This window comes from Aphelocoma coerulescens, chromosome 3, assembly GCF_041296385.1.
Source record: "Aphelocoma coerulescens isolate FSJ_1873_10779 chromosome 3, UR_Acoe_1.0, whole genome shotgun sequence".
In the NCBI taxonomy this organism is placed as follows: Eukaryota; Metazoa; Chordata; class Aves; order Passeriformes; family Corvidae; genus Aphelocoma; species Aphelocoma coerulescens.
Window position 1 is genome coordinate 118,007,821 of NC_091016.1, and position 25,668 is coordinate 118,033,488.

Here is a 25,668-nt window from a genome sequence, read left to right on the forward strand (position 1 = left end):
GAGATGTCACTGTGCACATCTATCTTCAAAGCATCTCGGCAGTTTGTGGATGCCTGTTGTTGTAGAGAGGCAAGAATAAATACACAGTTGTGGCAGTGTGCATTGCTTGACAAGGTGAATTTGTTGCCAAAGCACAAGCCTCTCCATTCTGCTTATTTTTAGGGGGTGGGGGAAAACTGATTAAAATTAGTTTGGAGGAACATAAGCCTTCTAGACCACTTTAAAGCTCTACTGGTTGCTGCTCAAATGGACAACTGCCACTGGTTTTCTTCTCAGTACATTCACAGTGTCATGACTCAGGCAAGCAGATACTCAATTATTAATGACTTATCTACAAAGAAAAATAATTAAAAACAAACCCAAAGCAATAGAGCACTTAATTAAGAGTTAGTGGTGGAGTTTCCGCTGTCTCTTAATGGAAAGTTTCCAAGAACAATTTACCTTCCAGAAAGAGTACCTGCATCAGCCTGCCTCACTAAAAATGCTTCCCACGTAAACCAGAAGTCGGATCATACTTTTAGGCAGGCAAATAAACTTATTGATTAGACACTAATTGGAGTTCTGCAGAGCGGAAGGGAGTCTGCATATATTTCAGACACTTCATGTAGAAACTTGCATTGGTGTTGCATTGTTGATGATCCCAAGAACAGTTTACAGGAGGCCTAAGGAAACTTTGTCCTAGAGATTAATTTTACAACATTTTACTCCTATGGCATCTCTTGGTATCTGGTTGGCTTCGAACTCCCTTGGGCATTTCAGCAATGTCATTGTTACTGTCCTTGCCTTGTGTAGTACCATAGGTTTTGTCGTTGTTCATCCCTTTTCCATGTCTTAAAAAACAATCTGTAGCAAAGTTCCCCCAAAATAGAAGGAAAATCTAAATGTCTTTAAGTAGAACTAAGATTTTTTGAAAATGCAAGTTAGCAGTACCTACCTGTAAGATGTAAATCCCTTGTGGAAGAGCTGTGTATGCAGCATGTGCAAATGAGTCTGTTCATCTCTCCAAGAGGACACATCCAGGCTGACTCCTGCCTTCTGCCCTGTTTCTGTGGAATTCTCTCCCACAGCAGGGCTCTGAAGCTACTCTAGTTTGGAGAACACAGGCTTACCACGTCTTAGGGCAGTAAGACCTGCATGAATAAAAAAGCTGTCTGGGTCTTAGGATTTCAGTGGTCACTCTTCATGGGGCAAAAAGAATATAATATAATCAAATAGAATCAACTAATTTTAGCAGAATTGAATTTCTGAAGGTGTTTATTTCCTCACATGTCCATCTGGTTTTGTTATGTTACTGTATGCTTGCTCCTTTCACAGAGTCACAGAACGGTTTGGGTTGGAAGAGACACTTTAAAATCAGAGCTTCCTCCAGCCTGGCCTTGTCTTTGGTGTCTTCCTTCTTGCCCTGGGTTTCTGTGATTTTTTTCTCTCCATGCTTGTAGTGTAAGGTCTTTATCTTTGCAGTTCTGTTCTGTTCCACTTCCATCTGTGAATGTGTGTCAGTTATTCCTGAGGATGCACAAACAGAAAGCATGCTAAGTAAGTCTCTAAATGCAATTTGGTAGCTGGAAATAAAGAGCAAAACCAGCAGGATGTGACCAGCAATGGCTTTGCAAACCAAAGGGGTGAGTGTTGTGTTAAATGAAGTCACAGTCCTTTCTCTATTATTTTTTGTTGTTTTGAAGTGCTAGCAGTTTCGTTGCTGGAGGGTTTTATTTCCCCTTTAGTCCTCTGTATGCTGTGTTAGCTGACAGTAACTGGCTGGTGAGGTAAATGATCTCATGACATTACTGTCTGTGATGGTTTTGTTTTGCTTTTCCCCCCTCCAGACATGATACGTGGGAGGAGGGCTTTAATTTAATTACTTGGAAAGAGGAGTCGGTGAGTGGTCACTCAAGATCTTGCAGAGGGCTGTAACCTACAACTCGTTAGTGTGGCTTGGTAAAAACTCCAACTGGGCAGGCAGCCTTTTGCAATCATTGTCATCATCTGCTTTAATTATGTTACTGTGTTCCCTACATAGGAGTAAGGAGCCAAAATAAAATCCTATAAGTAAGCTGTTAATGAATCTTAAGTCACTCAATTTCTGACTTTTCAGGTAAATTGGTGATAAAAAATAGTTGAAACCATAGCAGTATTTGTTCTAAAACTTGTCTCTGGCTCACCTGAGCTTTCTCAGAGAATTAGAAGAAAAATTCTTTAAGCTGCAAGTTTTCCATCCTTCGTGTTTGAGTTGTGTGCGTAACAGAGGCTCAATGGTGGTAGGATGCCCTTTACAGGGATGGGTAGAGAAAACGGCGTTTGAGAAATTGGTCTCCTCCTGTTTTGTGTCAGTGATGGACCCAAATTCAGTGACAGAAAAATTGAAAAAGGAAGAGTTACATGTTAAGTGTTGTCCCTTAATACTGTCCCTGCCTGGCTCTGTGGGGTCCCGTGTGCCCCCACAGACGCACGGGTGGGTTCCGTGTTACAGTCGGTAGCAAAGAGCCGAGAAGGGCATTTGTGTGCGTTCTGCCAGGAGCATTTATTGCTGCTACACTGTTGAAGGGTGCAGAGGCAGATACAGACATGAGCCCAAAACTCACAGTTTTATCCGGGGGCAGGGAAAAGGCAGGACCAGAGAACGGGGGCCAGTGGGGAACTCTGGGGGAGTGATGAGGGGTAGAGGCCGACAGCCAACTGGGGAATCCAAACTGAGACAGATTAACATAACAGAACAAGCATCCTGGGAGAGGCCTTTCTGGTCACCCTAGCATGAAGTGGTTCTTGAGGTACTAGGGACTTGTCTTACTGAAAACTCGCTGTCCCTTGTAATGTGTGTTCACTGGCCACCACAGTCCCTACCTGCAAGATGACTTTGGCAGCAGCGGTATCATGGCATTCATGTCCATGTTGCCATTCTGAGCCCTTGTTCTCTGTGTTTATTTAGTTAAGTTTTGTTTCTATGAAGGCTTAGCTTACCACAGCCTTTTGGCACATGCAGACTCTTGGTCGGCACAGCCAACAAAGCAGGCACCTTCAGAGGGGCTTTATCAGAGAATGCTTCCTCCAAGCAAAGATATCTAGATACTTTTTTTCTTTCTACTTTAGCTATTTCTGAAACTTAGCTATTGATCTATCAAAACTTGTATACTCTGAGTTTCTGTAAACCACCTATGATGAGAAAGCTGTACAGGGCTGCTCCTGCTGGCAGCTCATCCACGAAAATGTGGCCCTCCATTGAGAACAGCATGTTCTTCCTCTTGAGACAAATAAATACCTTTTGACAGGTAACTTGCTAACTGTGTATTTGTGCTTTGTGTTACACATGATTCCTGACATACCTAATTACCTTGAAATTGCAGATAAAGGTCCCTTTATACTGACTTGACAAAAATATTTTTGTTGTAACTTCTATTTATAAGAATATGGCATTTTTTAAAAGACAGTTTTAAGTAAACCTGTTTATTCTTTAAGTGCAGCTGTAAAACTGGTTTGAAAGAGAGTTGTTGATTACCCTTAAAACTACAAGACAAATTTTGGTCAATTTAAGAGCTTTGTGTGCATGATAGAAGAGAGTCCAGCTGAAAGCATGTGGTATAGCTGCTCCTTGTCACATGTAGGATGTTTGTTAGCAGGGGGCTGTTTGGGCTTTTTTTTTTTTTTGTCTCAGTGATTTTGTTACTAAATGTTAGAGGAAGCTTAAGGAAAGTATCATCTGAATTTTTAACCTTGCTGAACAGTCAGCCTGCTCTGAAGCGCCTGATTAGTGCAGAATTTGATCACAAAGCATGATTGAGAGTAGCAGCTTGTCACTGTGTGTGATTAATGACAGCTCCACCTGCCATGGAGCTTCCTAAGTGGTAAAAGCAATCCAAACTGGAGTGTCCTCTTCACTCAGTCGCAATTTAGGTTGCAGATTTATTCCCTCATCTCCTCCCCCCTGGGCCCCCCCGAATAGTGTGAAGCTGAAAGAAATGATCAGAAATACCTGCAAAGATTGAGGATTACAACAGGAAACTGCTGGCTCGTGAGGGGAAGTAGTGGCACAGAGCAGTGCAGGTGTGTTGGTGCTTTTGGTTGAGGGTCAGTAGAATGTATAAATATGAGTGTGCTGTGCTGCTCCTGAAGGAGGTACAGCTGGTGTAAGAGGCTGCACAGGGCTAGTTCAGGTGCACTCACCTCGCCCAGGCAGTTTGACCCACTTGCTATCCAGCTTGCTCTCACTAGATTTTAGCCATTTTTCAGGCTAGCTCTGTACAAAGTCTCAGTGAGACTGCAACTTTCTTTCTTTTTTTTAATTTTATTTTTTATAACATCTGCAACCCAGCACCTCTCCCTGTTAAGCTCATGTTTGGCTTCTGCTGACCAAAACCTTCACAGCAGTAGGAGCAAGCCTGTATATGCCCTGCTTGGCTTTTGAGAGCAAATCAATTTGGTACTATACCTGGAGAAATGAAGTTACCTGAAATATATTCCACGGTAGTGAATGTTTTCTGCATGAATGAAGTCTTGCAGATACACCTCGTCATCCTGACTGATCTCACTAATGTTATTATGGAGCAGAGTCTTTCACGTGGCTATGGTTTGCACCATGAGCACAGACTATAGGGACCTGCCTGGGGAAAGTGTGTATTTCTCTGTAATGGGCAAAGAAATTAAACTTCTACAAGAAACAAAGCTATCATTAGTGGTAAGTAATGTGCTTCAAAATTGTGTATCACTGAGAGCCTGCTCCTTTGCTCTCCTGCCTCTGGTAAACACTCCATATAAGTGATGCTTACAATTTTGTAGCTGACAGATCTGAAATAAAAATACATTTAAAAAAGAGAAATGTTTTTCCGGCATCCTGCCCTAGCTGCAGGTGGTTTGTCCTGGTAAAGCAGGTGTTGGTCACAGGGATGCACAGGGCAGTGGTAATGTCTCATGGTAGGAAGCATAGACAGGCTGGGGGAGTCTGTCCTAACGCTGGAGGTCCAGAGGAGAATTTGAGAGGTGGCCTTGGATTGCGAGAGTGACTCAGGCACATTCTATCACTGATCACCTTTCTTAAAATAAAAACTGTTTGCATTTGAGGCAGTGAGGGTGGGATTTGTCTCCCCTTACCTCAGACATCTAAGTTTAAGCTCCTTGCCCCAGGGTGCCTGCATGTGCAGGAGAAAGAAATAGATTGCCCTGTCCGTGTGCCTGTTGTGAAGCTGTTGGTGCTGAGCTTAAGCTGGCATTAGTATCTCTCTCTCAGCCTGTTTGTGCTGGTGACCTGTTCCCTATTGTTCACCTCCTGAAGTTCAGCAAGGCCAAGTGCAAGGTGCAGTGCATGGGTTAGGTCCGTCACCAGTGTCAGTGCAGCCTGGCTGATGCACCTGGGGGTGTTGGTCAATGAAAAACTGGATGTGACTCAGCAACATGTGCTTGCAGCCCAGAAAGCCCATTGTGTCCTGGGCTGCATCAAAAGCAGCATGGCCAGCAGGTCCAGGGAGGGAATTTTGCCCCTCTGTTCTCTCTGGAGGTCAGTGTCCAGCTCTGGGGTCCTGGGTACAAGACAGACATGGACCTATTGGAATGACTCCAGGGGAGCACCATGAAAATGGTCAGAGGGCTGGAAGGGTTTTCTTGTAAAGACAGACTGAGACACTTGGGCTTGTTCAGAGCAAAGAAGGTTCTGAGGAGATCTTACTGTGGTGTTTCAGTGTTTAAGGATGCTTACCAGAAAGCTGGAGTGAGGCTTTTTACCAAGGTCTGTAGTGGTAGAACGAGGAGTAACAACTTTAAGCTGAAGGACGGCAGATTAGATTGCATGTAAGAAAAAAAAAATTATGAGTCAGAGGGGAAAAAGGTGGTTTAGAGAAAACCACTGGTGTCAGTCTGTGGTTGCACTGGATATAGGGCTGCTGCTGCATTTGGTACAAATTCAGCATGAAACTTTCTGCTCTGGCTGCCTCTGTGGTGCCGCTTGCTTCCAGCAAGCCTTCCCGGTGTTCTCGGCAGGGTAAAAGCTTGACACTTCATTTTAAACAAAAATACCAGTTTCCAGAGCTTCTGTTTTGAATGCAATATGAGAGAGTGTGTATATAAATACTTTCTCTGGCTCATGCCTCTGTCTGCAGTGTGAATTAACATCAATGTTTTGTCTTCAGAAAAATGTTACCACATTATGTTGTTACATGCCAGTATGACAACCTAATAGGATCACTGCTTCCAACTTTCCCCCTCTCCTTATTGCGGGAAATGATACCAATTTAGCTAATGAGGAACCCAAATACGGTAACTTGCAAATATTTGTATTTTGGCAGGCTGGTGTCTCTGCAATATATGGGCCTGTCTCTCCTAGTCCTTTGGTTTCAGAAGATGATACACTAGTTATTTCCATTTCCTATCCTTACCACAGAGTCTAAAGAGCAGCATCTCTTAAAATGCAACATGGAACGTAATGTCTGGAGAAGTATTTGATCTGATTTGCTTTAAAAATGTGTTTTTGGGGGGAAGGAAATACTAGGAGATGTTTGGATGGTAGGACCTTTTAGAGTGCTTTTATTTATAAAAGTGTATGAGCACGTCATGTCATCCTTTCAGGTGTTAAGGAAGTATTTCTGTTCCCAATTGAATGAGGACAGCAGGGAGACTGTGGCCTGGCCCAAAATCCCACAGACCCTGGTAAAAGAGGCAGTGAGAACCCAGTCCTATGAGTTCTGTTTCCTCCCAAGCTGATGGAAAGCAGGATGTACAACATCTCGAGTGTGTAGAGGAGCATGGCTTTGAGACACCATGGGTATTCTTTGGTTCTGACACAGTTCAGGTGATCCTGGCTGTTATCCAGGCCAGGTAGCAGTATCATCTTGCCTGTGGCAGTTGCATGTGGAATTTGCAGTATGATCAAGGGAATTAAGCTCAGAAGACAGCAGTTAAAGACTACCTTACTCCCTGCAAGCTGAGAGGATACAACTGGGAACCTGTCTTGCTAAGGTGGTGACTTGCAATGCCTTGATCAAGAATCTGTGTGGTTGGAGAAATTAAGTCATTTATACTGCAAAGCTAATAATATTTTTGTAAGTGGTATGAAACTGGTGGTAGTTGTGGAGTTTTATTCTTTAATGGGTATTTTAGTTTGAGCAGTTGTGCAAAGCAAATTATATTTATTTGGTTGATACTAAAATACATTCCTGTTCTGTAATTTTGATCTGTCTCTTTCCTGATACATAATTCAGTTACTGCCTTAAAGGCAGAAGGAGCTTTAAGTGTACTGTTGTTTACTTCTATCAAAGCAGGATTTTACCTGCTGACCTATGAAGGACTCTTAAAGTTAGCTTTGCTGTATACAAAATGCTATTCAACTTAGATAAATCTAAGCAGAGTGAATATGTATGTTACGAAGTCCCAGTGATGTGCAGAAAATGTAGCATATGTTAAAGTTGCAAAATAAAAAAAATAAAAGCCCTTGGTAAAATTGTTTAGCTGATAACTCCAAAACCAGATGCTTAAGTTGTTTAGAAGCAAAAAAATAGTAGCTTTGGTTTCTAGAAAGTGGAAAACAAGCATTAACATAACTGCTGTCAGAAAAGGGACTGTAAAAAGGTGAAGTCTTGCTCAGCAGGTCTGTTTCTAGCCTGTATTTCAGCATCTATTTTTCCTATTTTCTTCTCCCCGTCTTCCTGATGCATGCTTCTGCTCCTTTTGGTTTTGTCGAGCTAGCACAGCGCTGATCCAGGGGGGCTGGCAGATTCTGGAATGGGAATTACCAACCGCTTTCCAAACTGTGCCTCGCCGGCAGCGTGTGAGCCCCGTGGGGACAGGGGGATGTGGTCCCGTGGTCCCAGCACTACTGGGAGTGATGGGCAATGAGAAAAGAGTCCAGCATGACTCAGGAGTGTGCTGTGGGAATGTTGAGAGAGCATCTTTTACTTGGAAACTGAGACTTGAGATAGAAGCCTGGAATCACAGTAAATCTGGAATGTCACATAGTCTCTTAAAGTCTTTTTTTCCCTCCTCATCCATGTACACTCAAAGGCAATCTTGTTTTCAGTCCACTTGGAAGAGAGCTGGTTGCTTGGAGTATGGGAAGAGACGAAGAAAAAACCTGAAACTCTTAGTTTCTTCTATTTGGAATGTTCCATTTTGTGAAAATTGCCTCCAGCTGATAAGGCTGTGGAACAAGTTCTTTGTGAATTCAGGCCATTTTGTGCCTTAAAGGCTTCTCCCTCAAGAAGCAAAAAAAAAAAAATAGGAATAAAAAGAAATCCAACCATCCCATTAAATATTGGCATTTTGAAAACCTAGACTTAGCAATTAAACACAGCCCCTTCCTCCTTTTTTTTTTTATTTTTTCTGCCTATTCTAAACAAGCCCAAAGCACTTTACAGGCTACAAATGGAGGTCATACAACATAACCTAGTCCCTGTGGTCATTAGCCAGAAAACTGAAATACAGATGTCTCTGGGGCAAAACCAAGTAGTTTTTAAGTAGAACACAACTTTAGGACAAGAAAAGAATGTCATCGAGCTGAGCTGAGATTTTCAAGGTAACTATAGAAGTTGAGCCCTTAGGTTGTAATTTTAAGGGTCTGCAGACAGCTGGCAGAGGGACCACAGCCTTAAATATGTATTTATTGTTGCATTTACGTCTGTCTTCAGTGCCCTTTCTTACCCCATCTCCCCCTCAATACATGAAGTTTAGTTTGTAGCATCCTATTTTAAAGTCATTCCTTGGAAATTTTGTGGTTATTCATTTAAAATGTCACGGGAAGGTTGGAGGACTTTCTCTTGAGCTAAAGCATAGGAATTTTTTTCTTAAGTTGTAATAATTTCACTGCTGTGGTAACTGGGGAAATAAAATAATCCTGTAGAACCTGCCAAAATGGAAGCATAAACAGAGGCTTTGAAAGCCCATGTTTCAAATGGACAAAAGAGCATGTTATCAAGCTGTGATGGTTGATAGATATTTGCAGTATTTCAACAATAAATGCTCTAAAGTGTATTTAAAAAGTAAAGGAAAACATTGGGTTTTTTAAGTGCTAGTATTTTTCAGAAGACACTATTCTGCTAGCTTCCATCACCTGACTTAATTGTTTCATTAAGTTAGCAATATTCATTGTAGCAATTACAATTGGGTTTATGTTTTAACTTTTACCTACAATAATGGTATCCTACAGGTTGCAGAAGAGCTCCCAAAGACGTGTCTGAACAGTGTTGTTGTGAACATGGGATTTTTAACAATCTTCCTCTTATGTTAAAGGGTTTTTAAAAAACTATTGATGATTCCACCATCTGGGGACTCATAGTAATTTTCACAAGTGTGAGAACTGGTCTCTTTGGTCACTCTGTGTCGATCAACATTATGGGAGGTGTGGCGAAGTTCATGTACTGCTGCAGGGTGGTGGTGGATTGGCATGAATTTAATGGCACTTTTTGGCAAAAGTCTTTACAAAACTGGCTGCATGAGACCCAGTTATGAAATGATAGATTTGCTTGTTGGGATGTTTGTAAAGGCGATGCTGCCTCTGTCCAAAATGAGTGGCCAGGCAGGATTCTTCATGACAGGTGCCACCTGCTTGTATTTACCTTAGGCTGTGGTTTGTCAAGCAACCAGACCTAATTTTTGGGAGTTGGGGTGGAACATGAAGCCAGAGTCTTAGTAATGAGATGAGTGATACTGAACTCTGTTACAGAACTAAAATAACATTTACTGCTTTTCCTAGAGTTGTGTGATGTTATTTCAACAAATGGAAGCCCCAAGCATAATGTCTATGGGAGGGAATAGTGGTAGTAAATGGTTATGAGTAAGTGCATGATCTTCCTCCATAACCCACCGCCAGATATGGTGCTGACCATAAATCTCTGGCTGCGGCTGGTTCTAATATTAAAGAGGACTCTGCATTTTAAAGGGATGAGCATACAGCTGAGACATTAGCTCATGAGTCTTAATCCACCACTGCTTATGATAATTCATTAACTTTTCTGTCTGTCTGCCTTTGAAGCTGTGAAATGGGTAAGTTCGTAATCCCTTCCAGAGGAAACTCTGGGAAGGGTTCCATGGCATTAAATCCTACTCGAGGAGCAACCCAGGGGAAGCACTTGTTCCAAGGATGCTGCAGCAAGATCCTTGGAAGTAACATGTCTTAGAAGAGAGAAAAGGACTGAGATCTACATGATGTTCACTGTCCAGTAGAAAAGTGTGGAGGTTGTTGATAGAGAAGTATCCTGGGGGTGGCCTTTCCCAGCAAGAGCTTATGGGAAGCTGCCTGGAAGCTGTGTGTTGGCAAGAGGAAGTATCTCTGGAGTCCTTTCCTCTAGTCTTCCCACAGTGTCCTTTGCTGGCTCTCTTTTGTTAACATGGGTTTTAGACCTTCTCTCATCCCCCCTCCTGTGTCATTTTTTTCCTCCCATTGTTTTTTTCTCTGCCTCAGAAACATCACAACAAAATAAAACAGGATTTACAAAATGACGTAACCCATGTAAAGCTTGTTACCATTTGTTTTTGTAGGGTCTGCCTCTTTTTCTGCACCTGCTGCCATCTCTGCTGTTTTGATGAGCTTTATAGAGCAGGCAGTGCCAGTTGTGCATTGCGGATAAAGATATAACAGTGGTTTGTCCCAAATGATTTTAACATGAAAATAGTAAGTGCAGAGTGCTAGCTAAAATCTAAATACCCATAAAAGAACAAGAGGCAGTTCCTCTCAGGTGATGTTTGCCACTTCTCAATTCAGTCTCTCCTACTCATCTGCAAGGTCATTGAGGAGGTCCTGCAAATCCTGTGTTTAATTTGATAATTTAACTTTGTCCAGATGCTTGTTGTTTAGGTTTCTTGTTGCTGTGGCTGTTGAGCGTGATCCTGCTGGGTCTGTGAACACCCCATCTGTCTGACATGAAGTCTGAATGGAAGCATAGGTAGTAAATGTACAGTAAGCCTGGCTGGTTGCTGGGTATGGTTCTTTTCTGTAGGATTGGGTTTTATGAATAAGGATAGTGCAGCAAAAGCATTGGAGCTCTTAAGGTCTATCAGTCTTTGACTTCAGTGTTTTAGATGAACACTGTTTCAGGAGTGGTAACCTTTTACTGATCTTTCTGATTCAAATAATGCTAATTTAATACATATTTCTATTGATATATGTGATGGGAAGAGAGCAACTTCTCACCAGACGCACAAGCTGAAATGAATACGTTGCATTGAAGAGAACCATGGGTTTGGTTTGTTAGATTTTTTTTTTTAAGAGATGTTGACATAATTCTTTCAAAGACAGACTCTTTGTAATTTAATGTCTGGAATTCTTTTCCTTTTAAAAATGGGAAAATTGTTCTTTCCTCCAGCTATTTTCAGTGAGCCAGTTCCTAGAATTTTATAGAGAAAGGATAATATTTAGGTCATAGGAAGAAGGCTGTTGGAAGTTGCCTTCAAATGTACTGTAAATACTGCAACAGTTATGAAAGAAGGAAAATTGTAGCTTCTCACAGTATTAAAAATCAAGCAGCTCCATTAAGCTATTAATTACAACTACATGAAATGCAGTGTAGTGCCACATTAGACTCTATGAATGAACCAATAAGATTTTCTATGAAAAAGAAGTTACCGTCCAAGAAAAGTACAAGTGGGAAGATTAAAGCTGGAATATTTTTTCATTTAAATAGAATAAACTAGAAAGGAAACATAAAGGTTCTGTTGTCCACCAAAAAAAGCTTGTAGCTTTTCAGTGGACAGCCAGATCTTTGGGACTGAAGAGCTGCAGATGCCATCCAGGCCATACACATATCACAATGTTGACAGATTTGCAAGGGTAAATAAAAATTGAAGACCTGTGGACATAAAAACCTTCCTGAATGTAATATTTTTTCTATAGCTGAAAAGAGTTTTTTCTAAAGCCTGGGAATGGCTTGAGAGAAATTGTTAAAAATTAATGAGTTTGGGGTTTTTTTAATTGTTTATGCCGAAGTTGTGCAGTATCAAAAAAGAATGTTAGAAACTGGCCTTGATAAGGGTTCAGTTCAGTACAGAAAGTCCCTTAGTGGCACCTGGTCAAATGAAGAAGTTAATCTCTTCTCTCTCACAGGCTATCAAACATTACACTTTGGCTCATGGGTAAGTGCTCGTTAGTGACTGGGAGCTGCTGGTATTGCTTTCAAGGGCCTGGAGAGACATTCTCTGAGGTGTTGTGACTCTGTCAGCTCAGGGAATGATCAGTCAGGCCAGAAGAGGCACTGGCGTGGCTGCATCCTCATCTTTCCCAAACAAGGGAGTCGCTGGAGCTGCTGAACGTCTCCAAGACTGCTGATGTGGAGGTGCCCGGGCAGAATGCTGCAGTCTTGGAGCTGGCTGGGCAGAGAGGGCAGTGCAGGTGTCCTGGAAGGATGGGTATGCAAGAGGTTTTCCTTGAGTTTTGCCTCAGTCCAGCTCTAGGTGTGCTCCTGAGGAAACGCGGGCAGTTGTGAGGAATTCAGCCACCAGCCCAGCTTTCAGGCTGCTCATACAGAGAGGGAAGATGTCTTCTGTGACCTGTGGTTGGACACTACAATTTGTCTCTGGCAGTTGTAGGGAACAGATACAAGCAAGGGCAGAGTTCTTGGGAAGTTATGTTTCCCAGTGGCTGGTCACTGGAAAAATGGAATGTGTGATGCGAGAGGTGGGAAGCAGAGAGGTTTTCCTCACCTTTGTTTTCATATAATCGTCATTTCACATGAATGTCATAACAGAGGGGTTGTTGTGACAGTATCAAGTCTGCATGCTCACTGCTTTTTCCTTTGGAGGGGCAGAAGGATTATGTCTGGTGCCCTATGGCTTGTTTTCATCTTGCCTGACTTGAGGCATGAGTGGCTCAGCACGGAGCTGCCTCAAAAACATCTGTAGTTGGGAAGTGGATTCGGTGCATGGAGTAGATGAAGCAGTATTGAAGTCCTTTGGAAAGCAATTAAATTTTCCTGTCACTTGCTATTTAAATGAGTGCAAGTAGTATGTTGATGGGTTGGTTTTGGCCTGAAGTGCTGTTTTGTAGAGGAAGATGCAGAGCTCTGGTTTTATGTGGTGGGGGTTTTTTGTACCTGCTAAGAGTGCTCTAAAGTAAAAGCTTATGGGACTGAAAAATGTGTGGGTTGAATCATACCCTCAGTAAAGCAGATGTGTGAGGAACACCAAAACAAAATCCTTCTTTCTTCCAAATAATCAAATTGGGGAAATAACTCAGGTAAACAGAGATTGTCTGAAAATCAAGCTCTTGTATCATAAAGTAACCAGTTGCAGCTTACCTTTCTCTTGCCACACTCCAAACATTGATGGCACTGTAAATGGCTCCCTGTTAAATGTATGCAAACCAGATTGTACAAAGCAATGATTTAAAACAACAACTGTCTTTCATCTTTGGTGAAGACAACAAATATTATAAAATCTAAATTGTCTGGAAAAAGTAGTTTATCTTTGAATCCTGACAGCATTCAACAGCTGAAATATATAAATGCACTCAATTCTAGCTTTGGAGCCTAGATTTAATGAGATGCTCAGAGGGAAATCTTTGGAAGGGCTTACATAAATTGTAGAAATGGGCCACTGTGTTGTCACAGATAACTACTTTTTTTCAACTTTTGATCCATTTTTATAAGCAATCATTTTATCAGACAACACTTGGGTCTGCACTTTACCTGTCCTTTTTTGAAAATAATTTTCAACAGTAACAAATAATCACAGGCTGGAAATGGAGTCCTGTCACTGATGCTACTGAATAATAATCGACAAACGTGGAGCAGAGTGTGAGCTGCTGGGCTCTGCACGGTGCAGGATGCACCCACCTGCAGCTCAGCCCCAGTCTTCCAGTTTACAGTTATGGTGCAGGAAGAATGGAGGGGCAAAAAGGGGAAGGGTGTGGGTTAAAGCAGAAAAGTACTTTTCTGTTGGTTTCTTATCCTAAAAAAAATGTGTACGCGATATCTGAGAGGTTTCAGAGCTCACACTTCCTCACAACTGACTTTCTTCTGACACAACAGTAATTTCACTGAGCAATCTGCCATTCTCATTTACCACTTGGTATAGCTCAGTGATGAAAGATGTTATCTGGCAGCATTGTCTTCCATTTAGTTAGGAAACAGCCCAGGAGGTTTTTAAAAAGAAAGACATTTTTACATTAACATTAAAACAAAATATGTTTGGGCAAAGATATCCTGCGAGGGGTGGAAATCCATGGAAATGCTGAGGATTGCATTAATCTTAGGAGAAAGTTATTAAATTTGATCTGGTATCTGCTCACTAATTATAAACTGAAATTTCTGGAAGCAAAGAAATGCCCTTTTTATTTTTCCCTGTTGTTGACAGCTTAAAATAAGTTAGGCTAAAATAGATATGTTCTTAGTTTCTCCTTCAATGTGAACGTGAGCTATAGATACTGGAGTCTCCTGCTTTTTCTTCAAAGAGCCTCTGTTTTGGTGTCTATCAGAAGAGCAGTTAGGAACCACAACAACATTTGAGTCCAGCTGTCCATTCTGACTCCAGCTCAAGTTCCTGAAGGCCATCCTTCCTCAAGATGGGCAAATTAAAAGCATGGAGAAGGGAACCAGAAACCTGCCACGCACCTAAGCTCCCTGTATGTCTGTTGGATGTGAATCTATTTATTGCCCTACATTCTGGGTTGTCTTAGGCTTGCTTCTTTCTTATGCCATCAAGGCCAGCAGTCTTTGATTTGATCTGGTCTCAATTTGCCAAATAACACTCACTTCTCAGGTACCACAGAATTATTTTTATCAGCCATTTCTGCATTTTTCCATAGTGGCTTAGCCACCCATCTAGATATTGGCAGATGTTGTGGCCTTATCAGTATGAGAGATTTGAAATATTTTCATCTTTTCCTGGGAAATATCAATTTTGGTGACTCTTGTTTATTCATTGACTTCACTTATTTTAATACTTGATCCTTTCCAGTGGATTTGTTTTGAAGGTATTCAGATGTCCAGCTGTAGTTTCAGATTTTGCTTTCATTGCCAGACAGTAAGCTGGAAATAACTTGAAAGTCATCACCCTTACCCCTCCTCCAGTGACCAGATCATGCCAGCATGTGTCCTGTCTGTGCTCCAAGGGTTTGTTTCTTCTTGATGATGAATTGTTTGTGTATTTGTATTCTTCTCCCTTCTTTCAAAATATTTGACTTGAGACTGATCATTGCGTTTTGCAGCCAATTAATGTTAAAAATAATATTCAAAATTCAAATACAAAAATAAATTCAGTTAATACTTAGTGCCGGATGGGTTCCCCTTCCCTGCACACTTCAGTCTTTAGTTCTGCATTGGCTGAGTTATTACTCAGAGAATATATGTTTATGAGTAAATTGTATTCTTCTGTTCAGAATCACAGGTTGGTTTGGGTTTGAGGGGACCTTTAGAGGTCACCTAGTCCAACCCTTCTGCCATGAGCACCTCTTACTAGACCAGGTTGCTCAGAGGCCCATCCAACCTTAAACACTTCAGGGATGGGGCAGCCACAGCTTTGCTGGGCAATCTGTGCTAGGGCCTCACTCAGGGTGTTACTGAGGTGCACTAGTGGGTAATTTTTCATACATTTTGGAGTGAGATCTGGGATAATAGTGCCTTTGTGGTGGGAGAAAGGGGTGTTGGGGCTGGTTTGGTGTATGGGTGTTGGGATTTGGCACTAGTAACTATTTTAACACCATTTGTTTGAATTTGAGTTTAGTTTAACTGTTCAGGATAAATGCAGATGGTGATGTTTTACTTTTGTTCTGTGTTACAACAACATAAGGGCATCCTGGGGGGTTATTCTGCCTTTGTGGCTGCAGAAAAGAGAGAGAGCTTTTTCCTTTTGATATGCCTTTTTTAGATTTTGAGCTGGAAGACTGTGGGTTAACAATGGGTTTCTGCTTCCTTTTTCAGTGGTAAAGATGATGCTGGAAGAAACTCCTTATTTGCTGTTGGAAGGAGCATAAATATCTCTTCAAGTCATCGTGGGTTGATATTTTGAGTATAATTTAATTTTCCTGTTTTTCCTCTGTGTGCTTTTCCAGATCTGGAAGAATTTGGAGATTTTTGGGTTTTTTTAATCAGTCATCTCTCTATCCCAGAGTTTCAACATTTTCTCCAGTTGGTTTCCACTGGCAGCTTTCCCTTAAGCTGCTGTTATTGTATCTTTCGTGCCATTGTCTGTGGTGTGAAATGTTAAGCAGCTTAACCATGACTGTTTAATTTCTCTGTTAAAGCTGATGTTTTTAAATAGACTTGGCCTGCTTAGCACCTCTCCAAAGTTAGTGGACATCCTCCCTTCACGCTTTTGGTGCGGGCATTCACTTTGTAGGTGATAGCAGATTTCTGGGTCAGGCCCCTGAACTTAAAAGGCATTCTGTTTTAGTTTCTTTCAAAAACTACCAGTTTAGTATAGTTAACTACATAATTCTTACTTTCAGACTGCTTTTTTTTCTTTTCAATTTATTCCTCATGTCAGCTGCTTATTTCTCTCAACCTGTGTATGAGAATTTGAATGTGTTGTATCATCTTTCCTACAGAGATATCTCTTGCCTCTGATTTCTGTGTCTCCAAAATTCATTTCCATTGTGGGAAGCGATTGGTGTACAGCCTAAAACATGTCAATTCTGAATTGTGTTGGATATGCATCTTGCAGTCCATAAAATCTTTTATTGATATTGATCTGAAATTGCTGCTGTAATCGTATTTAGTCCTCCAACGTGGATTTCTCTCAGTACTTTTTATTTTGCCTTTTTAAAGTTTGGGTTTTGTTCTTGCTTTGCATGAAAAGTAATCAGATCAGATGTCAGCTGCACTACACACTTTAATATCCTGGATAAGTTGAGGTATGTTTTCATTCCAGTAGACAGGTTTTTAATCTGATCTATGGGTAGATATCTTACTAGCAGAGTGAATATTCCACCAACAAGAAGCTCCAGAGCGATTCTGTCAGTCTTTTGCCATCATGACTTTTTATTATTATTGTTATTTTTATTTGTTTATTTACTTACTTATTTCCAAGCATGCTTCTGAATTTCATGCTGTTTGTTGTCAGGTCTCTCCAGTGTAAGCAGGTGTCACGGCTGAGGACGCTGTCACAGTTTGCGGCGAGATTCAGCAGCACAGTCGTTTGTCAGTGTGCAGAATCCTGTAGCTGTTATTTTCCGGTATCACATGTGAAATGCAGAAGTTGGCTGTTAATTGGCTCCCAATCCTCCAGCAGCATTTCAGCATTAGAAATCCTAGTTTAATGTTCTTTCTGCAGGGAGGGAGAACCATTTTCCCATCTTGGTTCATCATTTCTATGATGAATTCTTATATTTATAGCTTTTAACCTGTTCCTCAACATCAACATAAGCTGTGGATTTTGAGAACACACTCATCTGTTTTCTGTAACTTGGGTAGCTTTTGACCTTGCTGATTTCTTGTATCCCAGAGAACTATAATTGTAGCTGGTAGAGAACCACTCATTTTGGAAATTGCTGTTGCATTTGTAATATGCTACTGCCACTCCTCTGTGCCTTCCCCAGCTGTGTAGTGCTGTGCTGCAAGTAAAATGGGAGATGGGTGCACTTCAGCATCCAGTTTTGTCAGCCAGCCTTGCCTGAGAAGTCACTGAAAGGGATTTGACTAACCCAGGCAAGGAGAGGCTTGCAAAGCAGAGATGAAAATGTTACTTGACAGGTAACTATTATGAGTGGCAGAGCATAGTAGCTGTCTTCAGCTGCTTGTGAATGTCCACAGGCACAACTGACTTGTCATAGCCTTCCTATCTAGATAATTTCTCTAAAGGCTCAATCTTTGAGATATTGTTCTAGCATGGTTTGTTGTAGAGCCAGCCTTGTTTGGCTTGTTGAGTTAACCTGCCCTACTCAGGTACCTCTGTTGGCTCGTCAGGTCAGCTCACTCCTGAGGGTGACTGGAAGTTGGTGGGTTTGAAACACAGCAAATGATTTGCTTTTCATGTGGTCTTTGCTCTTCTTGACATGCCTGGCTTGGCTTAGCCTATACTGGAGAAAGTTGCAGTTCTTGGTGTAGCTTGCAAGGTTCCCGTGGTGTTCTCTGGTCTCTTCTGCCACGTCCACACATAGATCCTCAGGAAGATACCGCTGGCCCAGATGATGTTAAATTCTAAATTATATCTTTCTCTACTTAGAGACGGATGCTTTCCCATTCCTGGTTGTGCTCAGCCTTTTTATACAAAAAGTAGGAACTTTGACAGTGGCCATGATGGCAAAATTTTTATGGTTTTTAAAATTATTATTTTTAGATCCAGCTTTGTGTGCATGGCAGGAAAATACCTATTCTTATTGCAGTTGTGAAATTTGTCTATTAAGGAAGTCAAAAATGATGCTTGACTTGCTGTCATGTAGTATAGGATGCTGATCTTCCGTCCAGTACCACACGTAAGTTTCTTGGCTGTCATTCTAAGTCTGTAAATACATATAAAGCTATATATACATGTCATATATATAAAAAATTAAGAGTGTCTCCTGAATGCAGCAGGAGTATTATTTGAATGTCTTTTTCATTTATGTGACAGGGAATTTCAGTGAGAAAAATGTGCAGGCATGCATCTCTAGCTTTCCTTGGGATGTTGGACAGTGTTACAGATTAGTGATAACACATGTAATCACAGGTTGAGATTCTGCTGCAGAGGATTATGTCTTGTTTGTTACATTCAGTGCTTTTTCTTTCCTTAGCCTGCTTTTTCATGAGTCCCTTTCTGAGGCAGACTAAGCCTAGTTGTCCTTTTTTGAAATCCCAGTTGGTGATTGCTATTAGCAACATGATAACACATTTCCACAAGCTTGCACCTGGATTAAAAAAAAAAAAAAAAGCAGCATGTGCTGCTTTGTCTCTTGGGTTATGAGGTTCAGTTTGAATATCTGATTCCTGCTCTGTGCTGAGGTATTCAGTACTTTGCCTCTGAAAGAAGCTGAAACGTGTTTTGTGGTGCTTGTGGGTCACTAAATTGAGTAATCTGGAGAAGTTTAAAATGCAGGTATCTTCTCTCTTTTAAACAGTGATGATATGCAGTTGTCACAAATGGAAGACAGAAGATGAGGTGCCACTGTAGGTGTGAGGATTTTTTATAAGAAAAAAAGCTTCCTTGCTGGAGGATCCTTGTAGCTGTAATCAGTTAATTGTTTGATTAGAACTTGGATTAATAAATCAACTTTGAATGTCCATGAAGCAGTTATTGAGGTCCTTCTAAGCAGCTCTTTTGCAGACAAAAAAGGACTGTTAAAGCTGAATCAAACATTCCTTAAAATCAGTGAAAAGGGTGTTTTATGTTTGGGAATTTTGGATCAGGTCCTATGATGCTAGAAACAATGAAGTGATTTAACAACTTGGCCTGTGTTCTGCTTGTTCCCCACCACCCATCCCCCCACTCAGTTTGGATTATTAATTTTACTAATAGAAATATATTGACTTTATATAGGATTCTTGGTAGTATCTCTATGAGCTTCTAAGATGCCAGCAAGGCAGAATTTGGGGAAACTCTAATATTGCAAACTGATGTGGAGAGGGGAAAAAAAAAATTGAATGGCTTTCTAGCACATGACCCCTGAAATTTGAACATGTCATCTGGAGACAACATAAATCTTCAGAGTTTACCTATCTAAGTCTGTGCTTAGTCTTCTGATTGACAATACATAGCATTTCCATGTTCCAGCACTGAGTAAACATGGTTTTAGGAAGCAGACTATATCTGTTCTGCTGAGGAATATACAATAGGAGTTGTACTATGCCAGTTGTTCGGGTTAAGTTCTTCTTAAGTATCTCTTGGGGAAAAAAAGCAAACCACAACAATGTAATAAAACAGATGGAGAGCACTGTTTCTTCATATCTTGCTGTGACAGGCAACATTCTTCTAACAGAATTACCTATATTAAATTATGGATGAGCTATATTGCAAAACTAACACAAACTTCTGTATTTTCCAGCCTTTCTCCCTGTGTTTGTCCCAAATGGCATTCATCTATAGATATTTGTGTCATTTCATTGTGGTAAAGCAAAACTATACTCCCATGCAGCAAAGCCCCTGATGATGGGATTTCAGTGGAATGAGTGGGAGCAAGTCACTCTGGATCCATTCTCTGCAGCCCTCAGGCAAATATCACAAGAAACTTCCTAGCACTTGCTAAACTTCCTGGGGGAAATAAAAAAAAGAAAGCTTCCCTTGGTGAATTAAATTGCATATATTTTATGTGGAGGTTAGCTGGGAATTCCATTTAGGCATAAGAGACTGTAACCCTAGCTGCTGGGGAGACGCTGCGTGTGCTCCCTTGGGGCAACCAGAGCCTTTGCCCAGCAGTTTGGAGATACCAAGGAAGAAAACAAGAGTGGTGCTAACAAGTTCCCAAGGGGGCTTTTGCTCACCCCTCTGGTGTAAGGAAGGTGGTTGTTGTAAACCAGTCTTCTGGGTGAGAAGCAGCGGGGCCAGGGGACAGAGCAAAGGGGTCCTTGCAGAAGAGCTCTAAAACACCAGTATGCCCTTATGTAATTAACTTCCTTCCCTGCCTAGTATGTATTGCAAGAAGTGGGAATATTTCACAGGAAATAGAGCAGCTATCACAACAGTTGTGGAGTTTGAGGGGTTTTGTTCCTCACCCAGTACTGGCCTCATTAAATTAGAGCACAAGTTTTATGAGGAGGAGCTGGGGGTGCTTAGCCTGGAGAAAAGGAGGCTCATGGGGGACCTTATTGCTCTCTACAACTCCCTGACAGGAGGTTGTAGCCAGGTGGGGGTTTGTCTTCTCCCAGTTAACAAGCAATAGGACAAGAGGAAATGGCCTCAAACTGCACCAGGGAATGTTTAGATTGATTACTTGGAAAAATTACTTCACTGAAAGGGTGGGCAGGCATTGGAACAGGCTGCCTGAGGAAGTGGTGGAAGCACCATTTGTGGAAGTGTTAAGCAAAGATGTGTAGATGTGATGCTTAGGGACATGGTTTAGTGGTGGGCTTGGCAGTGCTGGGTTAGTGGTTGGACTCCATGATCTTAGAGGTCTTTTCCAACCTTAACCATTGTAAGCTGCAGTTAAAGCAACGTGGGCTGAAGCCCTCACTTGTGACTTAGGCCATCCAGGTGCTTGCTATTACAGCCCTCTTTAGGCTCTGTGTTCCTGAGGTTGCTTTAAATGCTGTAATTTTAATTTTAGCTTGATTCTGCATCTGTATTAGTAAACTAAACAGGGTCAGGGCACAGGCTCAAGTGTATTTGTGCATTTGGGTGATGTTCACATGCTCTTGGATGAGAGCTTTCCCTAAATCATGCTCAGGTGTGGGCATATCTGTGGAAACAAGCTGGACAGAAATGCATCCTGAAGAGGAGTTTGGGCAACTGGAATGGGGAGCTGCAGTGTACCAGAGAATTGGCACTGACCTGCTAAATGCATCTTACTGGTGTGATATATTTATTAAGGTGAAGAGCCTTTTTGATGTTCTGTTTTGGGGGTTTTTTTGATGCCTGGAGCTCAAAAGCCATGTGTATGTACATACAGGTGTGTGATATGAGATGGCAGAGCTGTTTCTGCCCCATGTGGGAGTGCTGTGGTGGGGAGCAGGTTTGCTTTCTTCCCTGCTGGGAGAAGTGGGAAGAGTTCTGCATGCATGCTCACATCCCATACCATGCTTTGATAGCCTGGTGGTTGCAGCTGCCTCCTGGGGGCTGATTTCAGATTTCAGGTGGGATTTCAGGTCTCAGGCAGCAGAGGGGTTTGAAGCACAGATGTCTGTGTTTTAAGGCAAGTGCTTTAACCACTGAGCCATTGAAGGGAAGGGGAGTGATGCTTTCTAACTGCTTAAGGGGAAAAGGCAAAAAAGCTTCACTTTTTATTGCTCTTGGCAGAGGGGAAGGGAGATGAAACAGAGCAAATTCCAGTAGGGAGATCACTCCTGGGAAACGGAAGTGAGGGTTTTACCTACCTTCAGAGGGCCAGATTTCACAATTTGTTCCTCTCCATAGTGTTTCCTGGGCTTATATTAGTCTCCTGGCCCCCCAGTATCCCATGTTGTGCAAGCCCTGCCCTGGTGTGCCTCACATGGTGCCTCATGGTGCCTGGCAGGGAGTGGAGCACTGCACTGCCACAAGGCAAGTTCCTCACTGCTTCTCACTTTCTGCAAACACTGAATCATCTTTCATGATCTAATCTGTTTTAATAGCTAACAGTGTTAAACACAGTTTTAAGGGTGGTGTATAACTACAGATCAATGTGGTTTTAATTTTTTCAAAAGATACTTTTCCTGATGTTTATGTGGATTCCTCCTTAACAGTCTTGCGTTCCAGTTGTCTGAGCTGATTCTGTTGTTTGGTCAAATCCCATTCTGGTGCTTCGGAGGTGCTTTTAGAAAATACTGGTGGGTTTTCATCCCCTTTTTCTGGTATGGTAATAATTTCTGACACAGTTCCATGAAATACAGCCTTAAGTTGATGAAATTAACTTTTCTTGATCCAAGAGATTAAATGTGGCTGTAAATTTTTAAGCAGAACCAGTTGCTGCAATTCTCCATCAAAGAAAATCTTGTGGACTTGAATGAGTAAGACTTAGGGAGAGCATTCTCCTGGGGAAGCTGATTAGTTAATACTTCAGTAATATCTTTTTCTTTCCTCTCCCCCTGCATCTTCAGACCTGAAACAACAGAAATGATTCCTAGATCAAAGGACCGCTCGAGTCCCTTTTATCGGACAAATATCATAAATGGTAGGCTCTTAACTTTTCACTTGAGTAATGGCTCAGGCTTTCACGATTCCTTTAATAAATTTAAAGTAGGTCATAATACCCATCACTGCATCCTTAAACTGGTATAAATCTTGGTTTTCAGAGTTTTAATTACAGTGGCTGCTCCCATTAGGTGGTCTTGTTTCATGGCAGGATGCTAGACAGCTCTCTTGCTCTAAGTCATTTATGTGGACTGCGGGTATGTCTGTCAAACCATAATGAGCAATGAAAGAATGAAGAATGTTAATTTAACTGATGCTGCTTTTGCTGTTAATGTAAGTACCACCAGCTGCACCTCGTAAACATTTGCTGTTTGCTTGCTGGCGCTTCGCTGTTTAGCGAGGCCTCGCGTGATTGATAGAGGTAGAATCAGACTGATGGCTGGCATGCCGCAACTTTTCTGGAGCGCTACTTCTCTGAATGCCTTTTTGTTGCAGGAGACAGCTCCTAAATTTTAATTGCTTTTCAAGCTAGCAAGTGCTGCTCGTGTCGAATGCGGATAATTGTTTTATGACATAGAGGTGCTATAAATTAAGGAGAGGTCAGCGTAGATAATGCGTGCATTACCTGCTGGAGGAGTGATGGTTGGGTGGAAGTGACACGTAGGAGATGCTCACTTTGGCGTGCGGGGGTTCTCAGTGCTCACACACAGCTTCTTAAACAATGGCCCCTAATAGGAAAGGACTGGTTGCAACAATAGCAATGCTTGAAATCACTTTATAATTAGAGAAATTACTGAATAATGCAGAACTCCACAAATGGCTTTTTTTCTGACCCATTAAGCATTCAGGTAAACATTCGAAATAAAGCTGCAGACCTCCATTCACCTGTCACTTGTGGTGTGCACTCAGCAAAAGCACATTTTGTTCCTCTCCGGTGGGTGATTAAGAGTGTGATGGACCCCAAGAATTTGACACAGGCCACATGTGCTCCACTGCAGTTCATTCAGAATCATCATTCCTTCCTGCTTTTGCTTCACTGATTAAGGTGAAGCTGCTTCTTATTGACATCCTGTCCAGCTTTTTCTTCTTTGTCTTGATAGTTTCTTGAAGTGTTTTTAATCTCTAGCATAGTTCCTTTCTCTCTCTGTCTTGATATACCCAGTTATTTTAGAGATGATTTACTTCTCCTCTGTTTTTTATGCCAAATGTATGTCAGGGTGAAATGCTCTAAATCAAAATGACTGCAGTCTTTAGGATTTGAATTATTTAGGGTTTAAACAGAGAAACACTCATAGAAGTAATTGATTTGTTTTTGTTCTGTATTGCATATAACTTATTTTCATAATATACTCTAGTTAGTAATAATTGAAATGTTATGAGTTGCAACTAAATACCTTAAATTTATACCACTCTTTGCTAATTGTAATAATACGCTTTTATCTCTGCACACTATTAGGTTTTAAAGCTTTATATTCTCAAAGTAACAAATAATGTACCTTTATTAAATTTTTAACAGATTAATCCATGGAAAGCCATATTTCTTTTTTTTTTTGGTACAGCTACAATCAGTGAAACTCCTTGTTTTGAGTAGAGATGGGAGAGATGCAGAACAAGGTAGAACTGGTGGTTATGACTCACAGGACCTGATGGTTATGGCACCAGCACCCCAGGCTGGGGTCTCACCCCTCCTTCTGTAATATTCCAGAGGGATGAGAACTGTAGTCACCGCGGATTTAAACTCGTAAAACTTGCCAAAATTGTGTATTGGATACCAGTGTCCTCCTTGGGTCAAATCCTGCCCCATAGCCTCTGTGTATCTAGGCTTTAGAGTTAAGTTTTATTGATTCCAGAGAATTACATTTATGTAAACTTCTGGTGTCTGTGCACTGAGATGCTGTAGTGAGATTTTAAAAAAATGCTTGCCTGTAGTTCTAGGGACCTAAAGTGATTATTATAGGGATTCATGCCTGTAAGACTTTGATACTAGGTTATAATACCTTTCTCTCCCACTTAGTTCCCTTTTTTTCAGCCTGTAACTGAGAAACTCGCATTCCTTGGTCTTAGGTTCAGTGAATTGGTCCCAGTAAAGAAAATACTTTCTGAGTAACAGCTGGCTGTGTTGAAACAAACAAAATAAAAATATGCTTCTGGACAGCCAAGGCAGAAAAAACAGACTTCTTGAGAAAGATTACCAAAGGGAAGGACAAATATATTAGCAGTTATAAAAGTAATAGTATGACTATATATTTGAGCTTTACATTTTAATACACAAACATGCTTGAGTTGACCTTAGATGGCAAGGAGATATTCCATGGATATTTTTTGTATAATTTCAGGTTGTTATCTTTCTGCTCATGATCTGAATTCACTGATATAGAATAATAGAATGGTTTGGGTTGATAGGGACTTTAAAGATCATCTAACACATCCAATAAAATTTTCTTTAAACCTTTGTCTGTTTAAACCCTTATATTAAACCAAAGTTTTAATACTTTGTTTTTTAAATGAAATTTGAAATTATTACATTTTAATCTCATGTAACTGAGAAATATTTGTTTTAATACAACTTAGTATGAATTTCATTATGCTTTCTTAAGGGAAAAAAATCATTTTACTGTCTTGTAACAGTATTTCCATTTATTGGACTGTTTAATTTATAGCCACTAAAAATAAAAGTATTTTTTGCATAACTCAAAAGATTGTTTTAATGATCCTGACAAAATAAATTCCATTAAAATTTCATATCCACTTCAAAGCAGGATGTTTCCATTTGCTATCCAGTTCTTTGGGTTTTTTTGGTTACTTTTTTTTTCCCCACTCTTGACTATGTTGTAAGCAAACCAAAGACCATGTGTATGTATTCAGGTACTGTTTCCACTGTTCTCATGTGTAACTTCAGCAGGAAACCTGTCCTCCCCCTCAGTGTGGATTCCTCGCCCTCTTTCCACTGGCCAGCACAAGGTTTGAGTGGATCTAGGGAGCGAAGCCCAGTTCCTCAGTGTTGGCTTCCAGCAGCTTTTCCAGCACTGCTTTTAGCACCAGCCCTGAAAGCAGCTGAAGACTTGAGCTGTGGTAGGAGGTGACAGT

General features: G+C 41.1%; 1 protein-coding gene across 10 annotated transcripts in view; it reads left to right on the plus strand.

Annotated features, from left to right (window-relative positions):
- Nucleotides 1-25,668, plus strand: part of KLHL29 (kelch like family member 29) — a 393,114-nt gene that overhangs the window by 27,795 nt on the left and 339,651 nt on the right. Inside the window, exon 1 of one of the 10 annotated variants that reach the window (XM_069011689.1) lies at nucleotides 15,847-15,895. The exons of the other annotated variants lie outside the window; for them this stretch is intronic. The gene's annotated coding sequence lies outside the window, so the exon portion shown is untranslated. Of the gene's footprint in view, nucleotides 1-15,846; nucleotides 15,896-25,668 lie in introns of those variants that run through there. 10 annotated transcript variants of the gene reach the window in all.